The following is a 16208-nucleotide window of genomic DNA, read 5'->3' as shown; positions in this document are numbered from 1 at the left end:
TAGCTAATATATTAGATAATTAGTAATTATATTAATACTATATATTTCTTATTATTATTATAAGCTTAAATAACTAGTTTCGATTTCTTAAGCTCTCTTTCTATATCCTTATTCTTAATCTTATTAATAAATCGAGAATTAAAGATATATACTTCTTCTAGTACCTGAGATCTAGAAATAACTTCAAATATATTCTTTTTTAGAAAGCTAGTAATTTTAACTTAATAGGAATTCTTATACGAGTTATTATTCTATAGAAATACTATAATATTAGGGTTCTTATAAGAGTATTCTTTACTATACTTTAGTAAAATAGTAGGAATAACAGGAGAAATTATATCTATATTACCTTTGGACTTATTATAAAATTCAGAAACAGATTCAGGTTCGGGACTATTAGAACTAACCTTAATATCCCTTTTATAAAAGAACTTTATAGAGGTTAAACGGAAAGTAGTATTATTATATAATAGAGCTAGTATATAAAACTTCCCATCTATTATTACAAGCTTATATGGCCTATTTCAATTATTAAATTAACCGGTATTTCCTTTATATTATATAAGAATATCCGAATTCAGGAGAAGTTTATAGATATTAGTAGTACTAGAACTATTTCGGGTATTTAGGATATTTGTAATTTAATATTTAGTTCAAAGCTTCTGAATTTCTACTATTACCTTTTTAAGTATTACTAATTACTATAATATAATAGGTAATAGGGTATTATATTTAGTGATTCGGAATAAAGTACTATAAATTAAGAGAGTTAAAATAATACTATTAGGTTTTATAGAGTTATTAATAGCCTTAAAAGCTATTTGGAATATAGTGTCCTTATTAATTCTATTAATTTTAGCTATAATAATAAGGTAAGTATATTAAATTAAGCTATAGTAGTATTCTATAATTCCGACTAAATTATAAGCTTCTATAAGAACGATTTTAACCTTAGTACCTATAGTATTTATAAGTTAAGTAAACTTTTTCCTAGTAAACTACTTTCTGGTATCTGCTATAATCTAATTAGAAGGGCCTAAATAGGTATTAATCTAATACTACTTTAGGGTATCCTAAATATATAAGGTACTAATATTTTATAGCTATTAGCCGGCTTAATATTAAGTACCTTTATTAATAATATAAAATACAGGCTTATCGGAAATATAGAAAATATTAATAATAATAAAATAGTTAAAGCTAATATTATCTCTTAGGTTAAACTTGAATTATTCCGGTAATTATCCGAATTTCTGGTATTACTTATAGTATTTTGTAAAATATTTAAGGGCTTCTATATTAATATTATAGCCTGCTTATTCTAGTATATTTCAGAGCTTACTAACTAATAAATAACTAAAGTAATAGTATAGATATTATAATTTAATATTAGTAAGGAAACAGGAATTATAAATAAAGAATTCAGAAATAAAGCTTTATAGTATAATATTCCAAAACAGGAAAAAGTATCTAAAACATTATATTATAGATATATAATATCCGGTAAAAGTAATAAGATAATTAGTAAGATTATTAAAGTAGATTTCTAGCTTATCTATATTAGCCAAGCTAAGTAAAAATAGAGTCTTTATAAATATAATATAGAATTATACTTGCTTAATTAGTATTTTTACTATTATAGATCTAATACTAAACTGGATATTAATTTGACTTTTAGTAGTTTTATTAAGTTTAATACTATTATTAGTCTATTATAAAGCTTGAAATTAATCGGAACTAGTAATTAAGAATCTAGAGGCTCTAGTATTAATTATAATTCCGTAAAAGTAACGGGTATTATATCTGGAAATACTATTTATTATAAAGATTTAGGCATTCTTTACTACTAATTCTATTAATAGTTTATTAGGTTCCAAAATATAGTTCTTATTTATTAATTAGGATATAAGAGAAAGGGAATCAAGGTTATCTATAAGGGTATTAGCTATAATTATTAGTATAATAGAAGTGGCTAGAAGGCTTTTAACTAAAGTAAAATAGGAATCTAAATACTATTTCTCTATTTTATTTATTAATACTAGAAAAGCCTTAAAAGTACTACCCAAGTAGTTCTTTCTATTATTATTTTTACTATTTTCGTAATATTTTTCTCTTTTAATTTTAGCTACTAGTTATAAATAGCTACTACTAAACTCCTTATTAAATTAACGGGAGTTCGGAGCCTTAAATTAATAAAAGTTTCGGGTTCTAAATCAAGCCTTTTTAGCCTCTTATTTCTCTGGTATATATTTCCAGAAGCAGTATTTGGGTCTTCCATATATAAAGCATGACTTATTTAAATAATTATTATAATTACAGGGCTTATAGTTATTTAAATAGCTATTTCGGAAGCCGCGGTTATAATTAGGATTATATTAATAATTTCCGAATAGATAGTTACTTGATTATTCTCTTAAGTAATATTATTAATTAGTAAAAAGGATCTCGGTATTAAACTATTATTTCTTTTTATAGGTAGTAATAGATAATTAGAGCTTATTAATAAGTTAGTCAAGATTAGGAAAAGAATCCGAAACTATATATTAGTATACTAGTATACTTTAATAGGAAGTAATAATCTTATTATATAGGAATTTGGTATTTTATAGGGCAGGTACTAGTTTATATTATAATTTATATAGGTTATTAATTAGTAACTAGATAAGTTCAAATATTATCTTTTCGGGATATTAAGCTATTATAGTTACTATTATAGTAGTATTTCACTTGTCTAAGTTTCGATATTAGAAACCAGGGCCTTTAAAAAAGCTATTAATATTTATATAAGCCTTTTTATAATAGCAGGATTAATGTAATAATTAAAGATATAAAGTTTAAAGAATTTCATATATTAGAAAATACTAAATTATAGAATAAAATAAGGAGAATACCTTAATCTTTAGTATTATTCTACCTAAATAATTCTGGCTTAGCTTCGTTTTATATCTGTTTCTAATATTCTATTCTTAGTAAATTATACTTTTATACTAACTATTATAGAATATAATAATAAAGGACTTATTATTATATAATTCTTAGCTAATACTATTTAGGGAAAAAAAATATATCTAGACTATAGCTAATATTATTACTACTAAACTAGACCTTAATACGGGCCCTATTATTTTATTATATATATTTCTTAATAATAGTATTATAAGAAATTAATATACTAAACTAATTATTACTTATATTTCTTTATTATCTATAATTACTCTTATTAGTATTAGACTATAAAAAACTAGTAATAACGAATTTCTATTATCTCTATTATTTTTAAATAGCTCTTTAAATAGCCCTTTTATTATAAAGCTAATTAGAGAAATAATAAAAATATATATTAAAATATAAAAATATAATAGAACTAATAGTAGTTTTAACTAAAAACTCGCTATTTTCCTTAATATCTACTAATATATAAAGCTTCTATAAGAAGTATTAGTAAGAGTTTTCCTTATTATATTAAAGGAACTAGTATAAGATTACTTTTATAATAATTAGCTTTTTTAATATATATATAAAAAGTATAATAGCTAGTATAAAAGTATAATCTACTAAAAATAAAATATCGGAAATAGATATAAAATAAAGCTAAGCCGGAATTATTTAGGCGAAATAATACTAAAGATTAAGGTATTTTTTTTATTTTATTTTATAGTTTAATATTTTCTAATATATGAAATTCTTTAAACTTTATATCTTTAATTATTATATTAATTCCGCTATTATATAATACTAAGTTTACTTGACTCGGCCTATAGAAGTAATATAATACTATTAGTAAAGAACTCGTATTTATTCTTAGAAAGCAAAAACAGAATATTACTTTTAATATTTAATAACTTTTTCAAACTATAAAGAACTAGAAAGTTTAGCTAAAAATATAATATTCTTTATAACCTAGTTAATCTCGAAATCTGGCCCTTAATTAGAGCAAATAATGCTTCCTTTCTAGTAGTCGGTTCTCTACTAATATAAAAGAAGAAAGATACTATCTTCTATAACCTAGTTAATCTCAGAGTTTAGTTCTTAACTAGAACAGATAATATTTCCTTAATACTAATAAGAGTAAAAGAACCGGCCCCTTCTCCTAATATAGGAAGAATTAGTTATAGTCTATTAATTTAAAATAAGAAAAGATAATAGTCGGTTTTAGTCTACTAACTTAAAACTAGATAAAATAATAATCGGTTATAGTTTACTAATATTAAATAAAAAGAACTTATTTAATATTTATCTCTATAGCTAATATCTCTTCTAAAGCTACTATAGATAGCCCGGAACCGAGTATTACTACTATAGGTATATTAGATAAGAGGCCCTAATATAATAAAATAAAAGAGCCGGATTTTAATATTATAAACCTATATTACTAAAAAAGCTATTATAATACTATTTCGGAAAAAGATATTAAGGAATAGCTAGCTAACTTAGAACTTAAAATTAGTATAAATATTCTAAAAATAAATAAGACCTAGCGGAAATTATTTATATAAGATAACCTTATTAATAAATACTGCCTTATAGCTAATAAATAAGCAAAGTATTACTAGAAATTCCATTTATATATTAACTAACTTATTAAGAAAGTTAATAAGCTAGAGGTAATTACTAGTTAACTTTATATAAAAGAAAGACTAATATAAGAAAAAGCTATAAAATAGAGATCTAAATAGGTAGATATCCAGAAATATTACAGGTTCTTATTAGAAGAACTATATAGAGACTAATACTAAGGCTCTTTTCTGCTTTTAGTCTATAGTAATTAATTACGGTTTATTAAAATTAAGGATTCTGCCCTATTTATAAGTAAAGATAATTACTAGATTAATAACTAGATATTTAATATAAGAAATAAATTAATATAGAATTCCTCTAAATTTAATAGTAAATTACTAAAAATTACTTATATAATATAACTAGTTACTAGAAATACCCGTAATTTTATTTGTAATTAACTAGAATCCGGATTAGTTAAATAGATCTCGACTATTAAATAGATCTTTAAGATTTTCTAGTAGGCTTATAGTAAAAGTAAAGAGATAGAATACTAGAAAGCCAAAAAGATATACTAGTATCTTAGGTAAAGAGATAAGCTATTTCCGGTATTCTAAGTAAAGTTTACTTACTTAATAATAAAACTAGAAAAGTTACCGGATAATTAATATAATAATTTAATAAATAAGATAAATCTCGAGCTATTTAAGAGCTTAAATAATAAGAAGTTCGACTTGCCCAGGAATCTTACCGAGTAATATATAAAATAAAAAAATAGGCTTCTCTTAATTAAGAACTAATAGTTCCAGGAAAAATAACTAATAGAAACTATTTATTATTAAATACTACTCCGAGCTAGAAAGCCTACTAGAAACCAAGAAGCTACTATAATCCTATATCTAGTAAATTAACTATAGTAGCCGGTATTCTCATAACTAAAGGAGACTATCTATTAAGAATTTGAAAAGAAATTAGACTGGCCTAAAGATTTCTATTATTATATTTATAGGAAGCCTTAATATATAAGTAAAGCCTGCCCTAATACTAATAAGATTATGCCTATTAAAGAGAATTATTTAGAAAAAACCGACGATTTAGAAGCAAATAACAAGAATACTAACTTCTATTTATTATCTAATAAGGAATATAATATTAGTAAGTCGGGAAAAGCCTAACTCTAGGTATAGAAATAGCCCCCCTAGAATAAGAGCTTTACTAAGGACCTATAGATCTCATTTAACTAGTTGGCAGAAACCAGTTTCTTATTAAGTATAGAGTATATTAGAAAGATAAAACTATAACCTTCTAGTATTTAGTAAATATTAGAATAAATATATATATTCTAATTAACTAAAAGAATATTTATTCCCTAATAAAAGTACTATAAATGCCTTTATATAAACTCAAACCCTCTATTTTCTTATAAGGTTTTAATAAATAACCTAGTAAAGCTATTTAATATATAGTTATAGTAAATCTGGATATTAGTTAGTATTTCCAAACTCGATAATACCTGCTTACTACTAATCTCGGCTCTTATAATATAATTTTAGAAAGAAAATAGTTTATAAAATATAATATCTTATTAGACTATTAATAGAACTAGCTCTACTAGCTAGAAGATTACGGAGTAAGTTAGCTGGACCTTACTTAGAAGATCTAATATTTTAATAAGAAGTATTAAAAAGATAAATATCTAGAAGATATTCTAACTAGAATCCTAAAAGAAACTAATAAAATAAAACTAGAGAAATAAAAAGATATACTTCTTATTTTTTTATAAGATTTTCTTATTAGGAAAGCCAAATATTAGGCCAGAAAAGAAGAGCTAGATTATAATATTCTCGAAACAGATAAGTTACCGGGCCATTTCCCCCATTTTATTAGAGTAGCTATCTTCTAATTAAGTACTAGAGATCCTAGTAACTTGGTCGGATTAGTTATTATTAACGAAATTAACTATATACTTGAGAAATAAGGTTACGAACCAAAGAGATATCTATTATTATTATAAGAGAGAAACTATAATAAAACAAAAACCTATATAAAATATACTAGAGTACAAAACGTAACTTAATAGTAAAATAATAAATTAAAAGCATAAATAATATATAGTATATAAAAGCTTAATTAATTAAATACTTAGAAAGAACTATTCTCTAAGACTATAGAAAAACTAGCTTTCTTATATAATTTCCGCAAGTTATATATAAAAGACTATAGCCTTTACTATATAATCTAAACCTTAAAACTACTAAAATAATATAATTTTTGGAGAATATGGCCTGCTATATTATATCTAACTCCCTATTTATTTATACTTATTCCCTAAGTACTAAAAATAATAGAAAAATCCTATTTAGAATCCGAAATAATAAAATAATTAGGATCCTCTTTTATTAGCTAATCCAATTTCTTCTTTATATACCTAAAATAAGACTTATTATTCTTAAATAGTCTTATTTTATATTCCCGAACTTGCTTAAAAATAATCCGAACCCGCTTAACTATATTCTTATACTAAATCCGATATAGTTCTTCTTATTAATTAGTATTTGCCTTTAATTATTACTTAATTTCTGCTTTTATTACTAGATATTAAGAAGGCTTATTATAGTAAATCATATTATAAATTATACTAATATACTCTAAATAAATAACCCCTTTAAATTTCGTATTATTTATAATATTCTTAAATTAATCTTTAATAGGAGAGGAAACCTCTAGATAAGAGGCTTTAATAATCTTATAAAAAACTCTATTTTCGCATATTTTATTCTTAATAATAACTAGACTTATTAGAATTATAGTAAAAGGCCTATTAAGTAGCAAATTATTATTAAGCTATTCTTTAATTTATATATTATTCGAGAATTAATACTTATTTATAATTCCAGACTTATAAATTACCTAGCTAAAAGCATTTATTTATCTAGTTAAATAAACTATACTCGGAGTCTTTTTTCCTATTACCTTTAGTAAATACTTGCCTATTTCCTTGGCTATTTCCGGCTTAAATTTATTAGAAATAAAAAAGTAATTAATATCTTTAAAGAACTTCTTACTAAAGATAATAGCCTTCTTATAGTTTATAAGAAAAATATAGCTAATATTTTAATACTTTTTACTAAGATAAAATTTACTACTTAAAGCTTTAGTAATAGCCAGATCTTTAGTATTACCTTTATACTAATTATAATTAATATTTTCAGGAATATAGTATTAGGCTAGTTAAGGGTAAATAACTAGATAAATAAGATACTTATTTAATACCTTATAAAATCCGAGCTATATTAATAGATCTGCTATTAAAAGTTAAAAGACTAAGGTAAAGTAGCTATTATCTAGATCTCTATACTTTAATATATTATCTTTTCAGAAATAGAACTATAATATTTCTATCTCTTCTATTAAGAGCTCTTAAATATTAAGCTTTTTAATTTATTTTAGGTAATTCTTTTTATAAATATAGTTATTTATATCTAAATTAATAGTATTAGACTCAGGAACAGGAACTAAAATATTAAATTAGAGCTATAAATTTGGGTAAAATTAATTAGAAATATAATACTTATATTTATATTTCTTAATTTCCTGGTTTTTATAAAAGAAATCCTGTATTGCCTTATTTACCCAAGTAATAGAAATATACTTCTTGCCTTTAGTAACTTTATAAATCTTAGTAACTAGCTTTAGAATATCCTTAATATCTTATATATTAATAAAGAAAGTATTAGTAAGTTACTAAATATATATTATATAAAAAGCTTTAAGGAATTCATTAGTAATCCTATAATATTCTTACTTATAAATAGATCCCAAAATACTATTATATATTTCCTTAAATAATATACTTATTCTATTAAATAAGTATTAACTTCTATTTAGCTGGTATCTTATAGGTATATTAGATATTTTCTTTAAGTTCCCCGGACTTTATATCCTTAGTCTTCTACTTCTTAATTCTAGGTATAGATATAGGAGTCTTTCTAGATAATATCTTTTTCTTTAAAATAAAGAGTTCTTCCTTATTTTCCTCTTTATTTTCCTCTATTTTACTAGCCTTATACTTAGACTAGTACTCAGATTTTCGCTATCTATTAGGAGTCTTAGGTTTAGCTTACTTTCCTTTCTTCCCAGGTTCTTCTTATCTAGTTATACTAGTTTTACTAGTCTTACTAGTAGTTTTCTTACTAGGCTTTATTAAATTAGCTTCTTCTTAGTTAATTCCAGTCTAGTTCTGTCTCTAATAAAGGTTTTCTACTTTAAGAACTTATTATATATACTGCTTAGCTTATTTAGGATATTCGTATTAAATTCAGTAATTATAGCTATCTTTTCTAGTATTAGTAGTTCTTCTATAATTACCTAAGCTCTCTTAATACTCTAAACTTTAATACTATTAATTTATAGGCTTTTAATAATACCATAGCTTATAAGAACTAGTTACTATACTTTACTAGCTTAAGAAATCTATTTTTTAGCCATTTTATTATTCTTAAAAGTATTATAAAGGTATTATTAGTATAATATTATAGGTTATAAAGTTAAAGGTTCTCGAGATTATAAGGATTTCTTTTAAATACTTTCTAAAATAAAGAGTAAATTAGAACAGACTTGAATTATATAAAGGTATTATATATATTCGAGTTTTTCTTTCTTTCTAGTAAGAAAATAAAGCTAAAATAGTAGTATATATAATAGGGAAAATAGATATAATAATTAGATATATTTAAGATAATATAATTACGAATTAGGAATAGTTATAGAAAGTAAAATATGGAATTAAGCTTCTATTATAGAAAAGAATACTAATATATATACTTAAGGAAATATAATCTAGGAAATAATTAAGACAAATTAAACTAAATAGCAATAATAGGAAAATAAGAAGATAATATAATAGAAATATAAATATAGTAATAGTATCTAAAGTATTAGAATATAGAAGAAAATAACGAAAATTTCATAATATAAATATATTCTAATTCCTTATTTATTTAGAAACATTTCTATTAATTTAAAGAATAATATAAAAGAAAGGAAATAATATAAGAAATATATAAAAGATAAAATATATAAATATACTAAAGATATTAGGAAAGTATAAAATAAGTATTAATAGAAAAGAAGTTAGAATAATAAGATTAAGAAATAACTTAGAATAAGATATTATTTTTTTTAAAACTAATCTATATCTTTTCCGAAAGCTAATTATATTTATTTAGTATTTATTAAAGTTGATTTTATATAATATAAAACTATTTAGTTAGCTAGGACTTTAAAGTAATATCTATATTTATAAAAGTAATATTAAAGACTTTAGAGATTATAAAAAGAAGAATTATAAGATTATATAAATAAAGTTTATAGTACTATTATTAAGTTTGAAATAATTAATATTAAAATTAATATAGAATATAAAAAGATTAGATATTCTAAAGTATTAAGAATATAGTATTAAAGGTATCTTCTTAATTACTCAGATAATATTTAATAGCAAGAAATAGATTAATAGTAAGAATTAGTAAATTATATTAGCTTTTTATAAAAAAAATTAGTTTCTAGTAATAAAACAGTATTATAGCTAGAGAAAGAGTTCTATATAGAAGAATTTCTTCTTATATAAAAGTAGAAATATATAATATACTAACTAAGTCTTAGTATATACTTTTAAAGTAGCTATAGTATATAGGAGAAAAGATAAGTTTTTTAATAAGAGGTAAACTAGATATAAGATAGGCTTTAAATAAGCAGATCTAGTTTATCTAATATCTGAGAGATTTCTAGAATTATATATTATTAAATATCTTTAGAAATAATTATTAGGTTTAATAAGGTTTTTCTTTCTTCTTATAGGGCTTCTAGTTTGGCTATTCTATTCATATATAACTTCTAATTAGGAAGTTTATTTGGATATTATAAGGAAACTTATAATAATAATTTAAGTTAAAGTCGAGATTTATAGATATTATAATTAAGTTTTAGATTGGTATAAGCTATAAGAATAGCTAGTTAAAAGAGCAAGTAGGGCTTTTAAAAGGTTTCTAGTTTAGTAAGAGATATATATAAGGCCTTTCTTCTTTTTCTCTTCTTTTCTTATCTTTATATATAGTTATTATTTATATTATAAGAACTTTCTGAAAAGTATTATAGTTCGGAATTAAGAATTCATAAAATAATCTCTTAATTCCCTATTTATTTATATACTAAAAGAGATATTTTATATTTAATTTCTAAGAACTAATAATAGAATCTTATATTAAGAATACTATCTAGTAATAATAATTAGATAATAGTAAGAAATAAGTAATAATAAAGCTTATCTAATTTCTAGAATAATAGTCTAATAATAATAATTTCCAAAGGTTATAAATAATAATCGGAAGAAAAAGTTAAAAGTATATAAAGAATTAAAGGTAATAAGCTTTATTCTAGGTTAAGAAGAGTTCTTATTATTAGATACTTTTTTCTAGTCTTTTATAAAAGAGATATACTTTACTTTTTCTAATTCTAGTAACTTTAGAATATATATAATAATACTAGTAGCTTTCTTAATTTCCTAAGTACTATTTTGCTTATAGTACTCTGTAATTACTTCCTTTTCTAGTTCTATATCTATTTTAAAATATTTATTTATAGATATATACTTATTATTAACTTTATTTTTAGGGAAATACCAGAATTTATTTCTTTTAATAAACTACTTAAGTTAATTCCTAGTATATATTCTTTAGAGTATAATACTATTAAGCTTTTCTAGTATATAGTATCTTTTTAGTTAATCTATATACCTCACTCTATATAGGCTAAGCTAGTAATATAATAGCTTTATATTCCTTAACTTAATATTATATATAAGAACCAGATTCTTTTCGGAAATAGGCTTTAAATAAATCTAGTAAATAGTATTAAATTACTTCTTTTTCTCTCGGTATTTTCTATTCTTCTTTATTCTGGCTTCTTTAATATCTTTATCTCTTATTTATATTTACTTTATATATATTTCTAGAAGTATTTCTCTATTATAAACTTTATCTTATCCAAGTATTCTCTAGGTTAGAAAGCATATTTCTATAGGTATTATAGCTTCTTTATTATAGACTATATAAAAAGAAGTAAATCCAGTTAGTTTATATATAATAACTCGGTTAGTAAATAGAATATATAATAATAAATCTATTTAAAGCTTCTTTTTACTTATTATAAGTATAATAAGTATTTAAATAATTGGTTAATATACTCTTTTAATTATACTATTTCCTTTGGAATTATAGGCCAAAATAATAATCCTATTAATTTCTAGCTTATTAAATTCCTGAATTATTATTTCTTTAAATTCCGATCTATTATTTATTTTAAGCTATCTAAATAAATTATACCTGTAAATAATTTCTTTCTAAATAAACTTAGTAATTTTCTTACTAGTTAGGTTCTTTAAAGATCTAGCTTTAACCTATCCTGAGAAGTTGTCTCTAGTAATAACTAATAAATTATATCTTTTATAGTCTAGTAGTTTAACTATATTAATCTTAAAGTAATAGAAAAAAAGTATAGCTTTTATTAGATATAAAGCTTTTTCTTATCTTCTTTTATTCTTATACTAATAGACTTTATAAATACTAATATACTTTTATATATAGTTATATAGTAAAACCTCGCTATAAGAATACCGAAATTATCCCCAAAAACTAAAGATAATGCGAGGTATCCTTATATCGAGAAAATCACGTATATATATATAAAAATAGAAAAATCACCAGAATTTGAAGATATATAAATAACCTCTTTACCCTAATGTCTCATAATGCCCCAATTACCTATAGATAAGTCTATTATAGCTTAATGAGCTTGCTATATCTTCCGCTAGTAAATAGTCGCTTTAATAGTATCTAGCTTGCGAATAACTTTAACTTAATTACTCTCTTACTATTTCTCAAAAAGATTTAAGAGATCAAGTATAGCCATAGCTTCTATAAGCTTGATTTGTCTAATCTCCGCTTGCTTCTCTTACTTCTCTCTATTAATATCTGATTATATATCCTCTGAATTAGCCTCTATATATTAATTAATAATAGCACTCAGTAATTCGTTCTCTTCTTCCGTAATAATCTCGTTAGGGTAAGAGATAAATTCGGTAATAGGAATGGGATTAATAAATTGGAAAGTTTATTAAATTATGGAATTAAGGCTTATAGTTATTTATTAATCAATTTATTACTAGCTAAGCTATTCCTGATTAATTTCGCTATAGGTATTAAGATCTTTACCAAGAGTAGGTTTTGAAATGAGAGTTAATTTGTAAAAGCAATTAATAATTATAGAGGGCTTAATAAAGTTATTCCAGATATGAACTATCTAATTAATAGTATAAAGTAGTATAACTAACTTATTAGGGTCCTTGTTTTAATTAAATTACTAAACTATATAGGCTACCTACTAGCGGCAATAATAGATCTTAAAGGCATTAATAATACCTTAATCGCATGGTTACTAGTAAGAGGTAGTATTTACAGGAAGCCATTTAACTTATATATATAATAAAGTAGTCTTTCTACTAATAAGAATAATGCCTAATTCGTGCCCTGAGAAGTTATCTATAAAGAGAAGAATATGCCGGTTCTATATATAATACTTATTATTAAGCTAGTAAAGGTAATTAACTATAATTACTTCTATTATCTATCTGGAATTATTATACTAATATTATACTCTAAGTAATTAATAATTAATCTTCGCAAAGTAATGAGGATTCTTCAATTTTCCTACTAGTCATAATTCCCACTTATTTATACTAGTAGCGTTTATAGTAAGTGCAAGTATAATTTAATCTTTGCTTTTCTTTCTTTTACTTCCTGCCTCTATTATAAGCGTATAGCTTAGAGACATTTTCTAGTATAAACTAGTCTTATCTATATTCAAAATATTCTTAGGGAGATATGTAGCTACTAGCTCCCGGTATTCCTCTATTTACTTAATTATTTGTGGATTATTAATATCTATAGTTATTTCTTTGCTATAGTAAGAGTATTCCTTAATATTAAATCTGTTCTTGAAATTAGTAAGCTAGCCATTTAATTACTTGGGCTCTTGCTTATTTCGATATTAAGAAAGTTAGTACCAAATCTCATGTGTCTTGCTCTTAAATAAATTACTTATTATTATAGCCTTATTTTTTTGTAATTTCTATTACTATTTAAATAAGATAAATTCGAGAACAGGTTACTCTGGCTTGCTTATACGTGCGGTAGTAAGCTATTAATCTTTTCGTAAATCGGAATCGAGATAATTATATTTAGTACTCAAGGTAATCGAGACTATTTACTAGCTAATCTTATAATAGAACTCTTGATTAAACTATATAATTATATTCTCGTATATAGCCTTTGGGTTTGCTTGCTTCTATTACTATATGGCACGTTAATATAAGGCACGTAATAGCAGGGTAATATACAAGTAGTCAAGGTAAGTAAGCTACGGAATAATGCTTATAAGTATAACTAATTCCAAGAATTAATTCTAATAAGAGACTAATTAATACCCCTTCCAAAGCTAGGAGCATTTCCCTATATATTCCCTAGTACTTAGCCAGGTATATAAAGCCCTTTACTTAATTAGGAAATCCTATATAATCTATATAATTCCGATTATAAGCTATACCCAAAATAGGAAACTAGATCTATAATATCTAATACCTGTCTATATACTATTATATATGCCTATTATATTAACCCTCTCTCTAGGCCCTTATTTCCAAGAGGTCTGGGAAAACTATAAATAGCTTTATAAATATTTCCCTAAAACTTTCCTGGCTACTAGCTTTCCCTAAAGACTTCCTATAATTACCCTATTATTATACCAGGTAATAGAGTTAAGGATATAGTTTACTAATCCTTCCTAGCTAGTTTGCAAATTACCTCTAGTAATTCCCTCTTATAAAGATAATATGAATATAGTATATACTATTAGATATAAAGCTTATCTAATCTCCTAATTAGTTCATAAATTCTAACTTAGCCTCTATTTGCAAATAAATTATTACTTTATAGGCCCAAAAGCTTAGAAAAGTTAATCCGATCTTCTAGTTTATTTATAAATCCTTTCTTTAGAATTTTCTGGGTATTCCTGGTATAAAACTAGTTCCGAATTCATAATTACTATTTAGGGAAAAAGTATTATAAAAAGGCCTCTCTTTTTCTACTAACTAACCTTCCTTTTCCTTAACTATAATACCATATCCAGCTCCTCCTTATTTCTTGCCTTCCTTCTTTAAGCCTTCTTTAAGCTCCTTTAAGCTCCTTTAAGCCTTATTTAAGCTTTATTTAAGTCCCCTTCTAATTCCCTCTTCTATTTCTTTATTTATTAAGATAAATACTTCTCTTAGTACTTATTAGCCTATTACTATCCGTTTAGCTAATACTCCTATATCCTTAATTTACTCTTACTATCTTTAATATTCCAAGAATATTACTAAGTTTCCTAACCTTACTTATATTAAGAGTAATAATTACTCGGTATATAATTACTATTATTTCAAGAATAAGAAATATAATTCTATAAGTTATAAATTCCTTCTTTTATTTTTTATTCTAATACTATTTAAGGTTCCTTAAATATATATAATATAATTAAACCGCCTTTTTTAAGCCATTAATATATATAAGTATTTTCCTTATTCTTTGCCCGAAAGAAAGAAGGCTATTACTACTTTTCTTCTATACTAAACTATATATACTTCTTATATTAAAGCTATTATTTAAGGCTAATAAATTCCTCTAATAATCCAAGAAATAAGTCAAGTAATTCTTACTAGCTTAGTATAAGTATAAAGTACTCTTAATAATATAATTAATATTCTTTAGTATTAAGTAAGCTTACTTCTTTCTTATTTCTTGCTAATAGCTAATAGCTTTATAGGCTAATTTACTACCTGTTTCTCGAGAGAATTCTAATAAGAATAATAATAAGAATAATAAAAAGTAATTACGAGAGTAGAGTATTTATAGAATATAGAAATTAGAGTTTTTAATAATTTTTATATAGTTTTTCCAAGAATAAATATATGGTTTTTTAATAGTTTCCTAATAAAAGTATTTATTTTTTATATCTCTATTTGGCTAATAGTATTATAATATTACTTTTTTCCAAGTATTCTTATAATTCTTAAGCTATATTCTCTAGATTACTTAATAGTTCCTATATATTATCTGCTAGTAAGTAGCTTTTCTAATAAATAAGATATTTTCTTTCTTTTCTGCTTTTCTTATAGGCTATAATAAATTCTATCTCGAATTCCTCTTTGCCCTTAATTTCGACCGGCTCTAGTTTTACTATAGTACTAGCTTATAGGTATTATAGTTCTAAGAAAAAAACATAGAAAATATTATAGATCTAATATAATAATAGTAATTCTAAGTAATATACCTATTTATATATTCCTATAACTTCTAGAACTTTAAAGAAGCCAAGATATTTATCTACTAGCTTTATACTAAGTTATAGCTATTAAATATTCTTTATATAAAATATAACTTTATTATATATCTTAAACTTCTTATTAATATATTTCTTATTATAGTACTTTTTCTATATATTTACTACTTCTTACTATTATTTCTCTAGTACCTCCCGTTTTACTTAAATTCTTTATATTCTTTCCTATATTACTAGTACTTCTTCTTCTAGAATATTATTCTTAATATATAGTTTAA

The sequence above is a fragment of the Hyaloscypha bicolor genome (assembly GCF_002865645.1).
Source record: "Hyaloscypha bicolor E unplaced genomic scaffold K444scaffold_39, whole genome shotgun sequence".
NCBI lineage: Eukaryota > Fungi > Ascomycota > Leotiomycetes > Helotiales > Hyaloscyphaceae > Hyaloscypha > Hyaloscypha bicolor.
The sequence above is the reverse complement of the archived record's forward strand: the minus strand, read 5'-3'. Positions refer to the sequence as shown.